The 6,000-nt window shown below is 52.7% G+C and overlaps 2 long non-coding RNA genes across 4 annotated transcripts in view; one reads left to right on the top strand and one right to left on the bottom strand.

Annotated features, from left to right (window-relative positions):
* Positions 1 to 1,485: 1,485 nt before the first annotated feature.
* LOC110359220 (uncharacterized) lies at positions 1,486 to 5,432 on the top strand. The gene is made up of 3 exons (XR_010469141.1): positions 1,486 to 1,625; positions 2,403 to 2,493; positions 5,111 to 5,432. It is a non-coding gene; the product is annotated as an uncharacterized LOC110359220 (long non-coding RNA).
* LOC110359219 (uncharacterized) overlaps positions 5,186 to 6,000 on the bottom strand; it is a 25,597-nt gene continuing 24,782 nt past the window's right edge. For all 3 annotated transcript variants that reach the window (XR_010469139.1, XR_010469140.1, XR_002414230.2), the window contains one exon: positions 5,186 to 5,323. This is a non-coding gene — a long non-coding RNA (uncharacterized LOC110359219). The remainder of the gene's footprint in view (positions 5,324 to 6,000) is intronic.

Raw genomic sequence — 6,000 nt, 5'->3', positions numbered from 1 at the left:
GGCTCTAGATTGCTCCCATTCCAGCTGAGGTGGCAAACATAGGGCTGCAAGTGTCACATCCCGTCTCCCCCAGCGGGCATCGCCCCAGAAAACCTTCCGAGGAGTCCCAGCAAGGGAAGAAGATGGAAGGCGCAACTCAAAGGTGCCACCTAACATCAAGAGGTGACAATGACCTGTTTCTGTAGACACCGAAACGCACCATTCTGACTGCAGAGAGATTAGGAAATGAACCAGAAGTGGCATTATAAAGACACACTGACAAGTTTATACGGAGGGTCTCTAACTTGTTTCCTCTGCCCCGCGTCTCCAGGCGAGGACACGCTGGGCGCACAGCTCTGGTGGCCCTCGCGTGGCACGTGTGTGACGAGCAGGGAGATGAGGATCCCCACCGGGTCCATCGCGGCCCCCGAGCACATGGGAAAGGGGCAGGATTGGCGGTGACGGTCCCACCTCCCACGGGATCCCCAGCAGAGAGCGTTGCCAAAAGGCAAATGCCTCACCAGCCTTAATAAGAGCTGCCCAGCAAATAGGCGTGACGGGAGCTACAGATTTCACCGAACATGGCAGAGCAAAAAACAACAAAAAGAGTCATCCCAAACTCTACTAACGCCACATTCACAAGCACGGAATCTCTGGGCTTTGTGTGACAAACCTCGCAGCACACCCACTCCCCTTCCCTTCCCCCACCCGGCAGAAAACAAAGATCTTCACACTTTTCCTAATACCAGCTGGTTCATTTATATTGCACAAGTTTCACGAGACAGTGACAGCGATATCCCAAACACGGGTCAAACCGCCGTGCTCGCGGCTCGCTGTGCGCAGCCAGCAGGTCCTGACATCTGCATGAGACGCCCGCAACGGCACCCGGTTCCAAAGCAAACCCATTTGCGGGGTGCCCGCAAACCTCGGTGCTCCCTTCAAATCCATGATGCGGCTGGTTTGGAAGGAGCCGTGGATTCTTTCTGAGGTGAAGACAGATAAAATGAGCTCAGCAGCCTCCTTCCCTTCAGATGAGCGCTTCTGTCATTTTTAAGGGAGGCTTCACAATCTTCCTGTTCTTCCCGGAGAACCCCAACAACTGCGGTGCATGCAGAGGTGGCAACAAGGCAATCTGCAACCGTACAGCACGCGATACCAGCCACGCAGCGCAAGCCCGCTGAATGGGCGGCTGTGGCTCCTGTCATGCTGCCCAGCTCCGGCGTTTTAGAAAGAAATCTTTTTTCCAGGGAGAAAGAATAAGGAAGGTTTAGCAGAAAAAAAATGTTGCTAAAAAAAATGTGGGGAAAACTGTGTTTCTTTGCAGGGAGGGAAGGGATGAGCTGCCTGGTGCCTGTGGAGGAGTCCGGGGGAGCCTGGCGAGTCTCCTCGGGTCTGAGCCCCGTCCTGCCCGCCGGGGAGGAAAAGGTTCCAGGAGAACCAGGTTTGTAGATGTGGGCTCCTCATCTGTGCTCAGAGATGCTCCCAGTTCTCCTTTTTCGTGCCATCCACAGGTTAAAGAGAGGGAACGCTTAGCTGTTCCAGCAGAGTTTCGCTCTGAACGGCCCGTGTTTATGAGTGTACAAGCTTCATGTTCAGACGCACTCCGGAATGCTGCAGTTTGCGTGGAAACGCAGAAGCTGGCGCAGGTAGCGAGGCGGCGCAGCTGGAGCGGGTGGGAGCGCCGCGCCGGCTCCGCGGGCGCAGCTGCACGCACAGCGCGGGGGCCCGGGAGCGAGGGGCTCGGGAGCTCGGGGATCCGAGCGCAGCTGCCCCGGTCCCCGAGACGGCGCGGGAGGAACGGTTGTTCTCCTTCCCTGTTCAAAGCGGGGAAAAGGAAAACAGGTGCTTTTAAATCTTCAAGGTGCAAACTAAATTACAAGCTGCCCAGGAGTGTGCAATAGCATTTCATTGTTTGAGTTTGGAATAAAAGACAGATAATTAGGAAATTGGGAGTCTATTAATTTTCCAAATTTACTCATGCAAGAAGCACTGAGCTATGGTGATATTTGCTTACCTCGTCATTATGCAAAAATATATTAGCTAATTATTTTGACTAATGCAATTAAGATATGCATATTTAGCATAAACTATACAATAGAAATGTTACAGTCAGCAATTGCCGGGTTGCACTCATGGGCAGCAGAGAGGCAAAAGCCTCAGCACAGTCTCTGATGGTAAACCATAATATTGCTCCTATCCTGCCCGAACTGTTATTATTAGTTCTGTTGCAGTAATTAATTTACTTTACAGCATGACTAGGTGCACAGTTAGCAGCGGTATTAATTTTTGTTACGAGCCACCTGAAGATGTCAGCTTTGGGGTGGCAGAGACTTTAATTGCCTAAATCAGTGGCAATGCAGTGACTCTCTCTGGGCTCTAATTAGGACACTCACTAATTCCTTCCTTGCCTTTCTGTTCTGCAGGAGGATCCCCCTGTACCGACAGGGGCCGCACGGCTGTGTCAGCCAGGGGGGTGGCGTGTGTCCCCCATCCTGTCCTTCGGATGCAGGACAGGTGCGTTGTTTTGGAGGATGGGGGCGGCAGGAACCCCCTGGTGGCTGCAGGTCCCTGTCCCTCTCCCAGCTCCACTGACCTGATGCACAAGTCTGATGGTTTTTTGGTACTGGGTTAAGCTTGTGTGGTCCAGATGTGACCAGTGAAATTTGGGAGCGAGACTCACCAGTGCTCCCAGTTAAAGGCAGCCAGGTGCCCCAGGCACGGCAGAAGAGCAGTGCTGGGGGGCACAGTGGCCACGGTGAGAGAAGAGCACAACGCTTCTGTTGAACCAGGGAATGATGGAGCGGTTTGGGTTGGAAGGGACCTTCAAAGGTCGTGCTCCTCCTGAATCTCCGAGAGTTTTAGGGCGCCTTCCCTGGGCTGCAGCTCCAGCTTTGCTCAGCACTGGCTGTGCTGCCAGCGGACTCATTTTGGCTAATTTTGCACTAACCATGTGGACTGTCAAATGGCTCCTGCTGTATTTTGTTGCCCTTTCAAATATTTCTCCAAGAGTAGGCTGTACCATCTGGTGGGCAATCTGCCTGTGCGTGCAGCAGCACCGCACCTCGCGCAGCCGGCGGGACGCGGCGCCCACCTCCCCACGGCACCACCACATCCCCGCGGCACCACCACCTCCCCACGGCACCACCACATCCCCGCGGCACCACCACCTCCCCATGGCTCTGCCACAGCCTCATGGCACCACCACATCCCCACAGCACCACCACCTCCCCATGGAACGACCACCTCCCCACGGCACCACCACCTCCCTATGGCACCGCCACCTCCCCACAGCCCTGCCACAGCCCCACAGCACCACCACCTCCCCATGGAACTGCCACCTCCCCATGGCACCGCCACAGCCCCATGGCACCGCCACCTCCCCACGCGGGACGGGCAGAGCGGGGCTGCCTGGCTGAGCGCTGCTCTCCTGGAGCCTCATCATCGGGTTTTAAACCTCTCTCCTTTCCCGGTTGCCGGTTTCTTTTTGCACGTTGCACGCTCACGGCTGCTGCTGACTCCACACACTTCTCCCCGTTCGCAGCACGCTCCCATAGGAGTTGCCAGACAGGTTAGAGAAGGCGGATTATACACTGCTGACGGTGTATAGAAATCCTCATCTATATCCTACAACAGAAAGAATGGGGTGGTCTTAGGAAAATCACTCAAATAATTCCTTGTGGATCAGTCTACGTTTTGTTATCAGAAGCAAAAGGCTCAAAGATCAGAAGAGGAAACCAATAGTATCAACATTCATCTCAAATATCCACATCAGCCAGGCGTGCAGGATGACAGTGCTAAAATAATCACCTTAACCATAACAGAATCTCTCCCTCTGTGCACACACACAACTACATAATGCAAATATCTGTATAAAACACATCTGTAAGATCCATGACACACTCACACCAGTGAGTTAGAAACCACCACAGAATAACCAATCTAGCAGGGTAAGCTTGAGTCCCTTTGCTGAGCTGTTTTCGGGCCTTCTGCCCTTTTATACCCCACAATTTGTTCTGTATTTCTGAGAGACTCAAATGGATTGCGTCAAATGCATTAGATTTATGTTTATTGCTGATGATTCTGTAAAACCATTGTGGGGGTCTATTTGTTTCCCTTGCGAGCTCTCAGAGTTTTCAAACCCATGTTACGTGTGGGTTTTTATCCCAGGATATGCATCCCTGGGACGAGCTTTGCTGGCCAGGGTCTCGGGGATAAGGGAGTGGACTCGCAGATGGGGTTTCCTCCACAGCAGCGGGGAACTCAGCTCCGAGCTCCATCTCCCCAGTAACTTGTCTTTTATTATTTGATGTGTGCTTAATGTGTATGATCTGAACAGCTTCGGGGGCCAGATTATCTCAGCAATTGCTGGTATGCGGATCCCGGGAGGTTGTCCCGGAGTCCTGCCACACATCTGACATGGTGAGCTGGAACCTGCCCTGCTCGAGCTCCTCCAAGAGCTCCGTCCTCCCTGCCTGGGGAGTTTCTCAATAAGAATGCACGCTAAGGGCAGACCAGACTTGTAAAATCACACTGGCACCCAAAAGCCGTTGATCTCCTTAGGTAACGATGAAGAATGCAGCGGAGATGTTGATGTAACTCAGCAAGGGGTAACACGGAGCTCCAGCGAATGGGTGGCTGGAGTAGAACTTCCGCTGTTCTGTTTATCCCGTTCTCCGCTTAATTACTGTTCCCAAATAGTTTTTAAAACACACCCCTGTGAACAGTCTGTTCGGTGCAGAAAAGAGACCAGCAGCACACGGCAGCCGGCAGAGAACGCCTGTCCTGTCCTGTTTGCCGTGTAATGCATGCCAGCGGGATCGGGGAGGAGAAGGCTCCACCATCCAAACTTTCTGCTCTTGGGGAGTTCACGATCTCGCGATGCTCCAGGTTTGTGGCCAGCGAACCGGCACTTGATTCCGAGGGTGCAATTAGCAGATCACAGACGCAGTGTATCAAAGGGCGTCGTCAGAGCCAGAGTCACCCTCCTCTCATGAAATGCTCGCTTTAGTAGTGTCATTATTAAGATCACCATTCCACTGTTACAGTAATAACTGCAGATAACTTCACAATATTATCTTTCACAGAATCATCTTCTCTGCATAAATTAAAAGGTTCAAAACATAATTCACAGGGCAAAACCCTCCCAGGAAATCCACGGGGAAGATGAGAAATGAGCAGCAGAAGCGCTGACTTGCCTTGATTACCGCCCAGACATGTGGCTTCACACGGTCCTTCAGGAGGCGGCAGCTCTGCCTAATTGGCCTGTGGGGACGGAGCGGTTCCACGAACAATGAATGGTGTGTCTGCGTGACCAGAGGTACAGAGAGTCCAGCAGAGCCAAAGCCTGGTCACAAACAAAAGTAATGGTTACATGACATCTTTGGATCTATTTTTAATTAGCTACCAATAAAGCTATGCAATAATTGTTGGCTGCCCCCGGTCCTTGCCATCCATGATGCGTAGCTGTTGCGCAATGTTATTTCTCTTGATGCTGTCATTCCATCTCTGCTTGGGATCTCATGTTGACCATGAGCTGGGGGCGCAACAGCTTTGCTCAGCCCCTGGAGGGCGAAAACATGGCAAAACCCAAAAATGTGTTACGCCTTTGCACACGCACAGAAAAAGAACAATTAGAAACCTGTTGCGAGCTGCCCTGGTGGATCCTGAGCTGCAGCAGACGCAAGGGTGAGCTGGAGGAGCCGCAGCACCCCGGTTCAGCTCACCCCGAGCAGACCTCAACCCGGCAGAGGAAACGTGCTCTGCACTATCACTGCTTCTCCCCGGCCAGAAATCAGGCTCGGATACCCACCGCGTCTGTAGGTGTCGAAAACAGGGTGAAATGCTTCCGATGCTGGTTGCCTGGGGGATTAAGCGGGTGAGGTGGTAACTGCGCTCTAATGTGCTTCAACAGCGTCTGTGACCAAAGCGGGGCCAGCTGCACCTTTCCTGTGGGTTTGGGCATAAATCTCTACATTTTCATTTATTGCTTGTGTAAAGAAAACACCTCCATGTCCTCTGCTC

Source organism: Columba livia, chromosome Z, assembly GCF_036013475.1.
Source record: "Columba livia isolate bColLiv1 breed racing homer chromosome Z, bColLiv1.pat.W.v2, whole genome shotgun sequence".
NCBI classification, from domain to species: domain Eukaryota; kingdom Metazoa; phylum Chordata; class Aves; order Columbiformes; family Columbidae; genus Columba; species Columba livia.
Note: the sequence above shows the minus strand (reverse complement) of the source record. Positions and strands in the feature narration are given on the sequence as shown.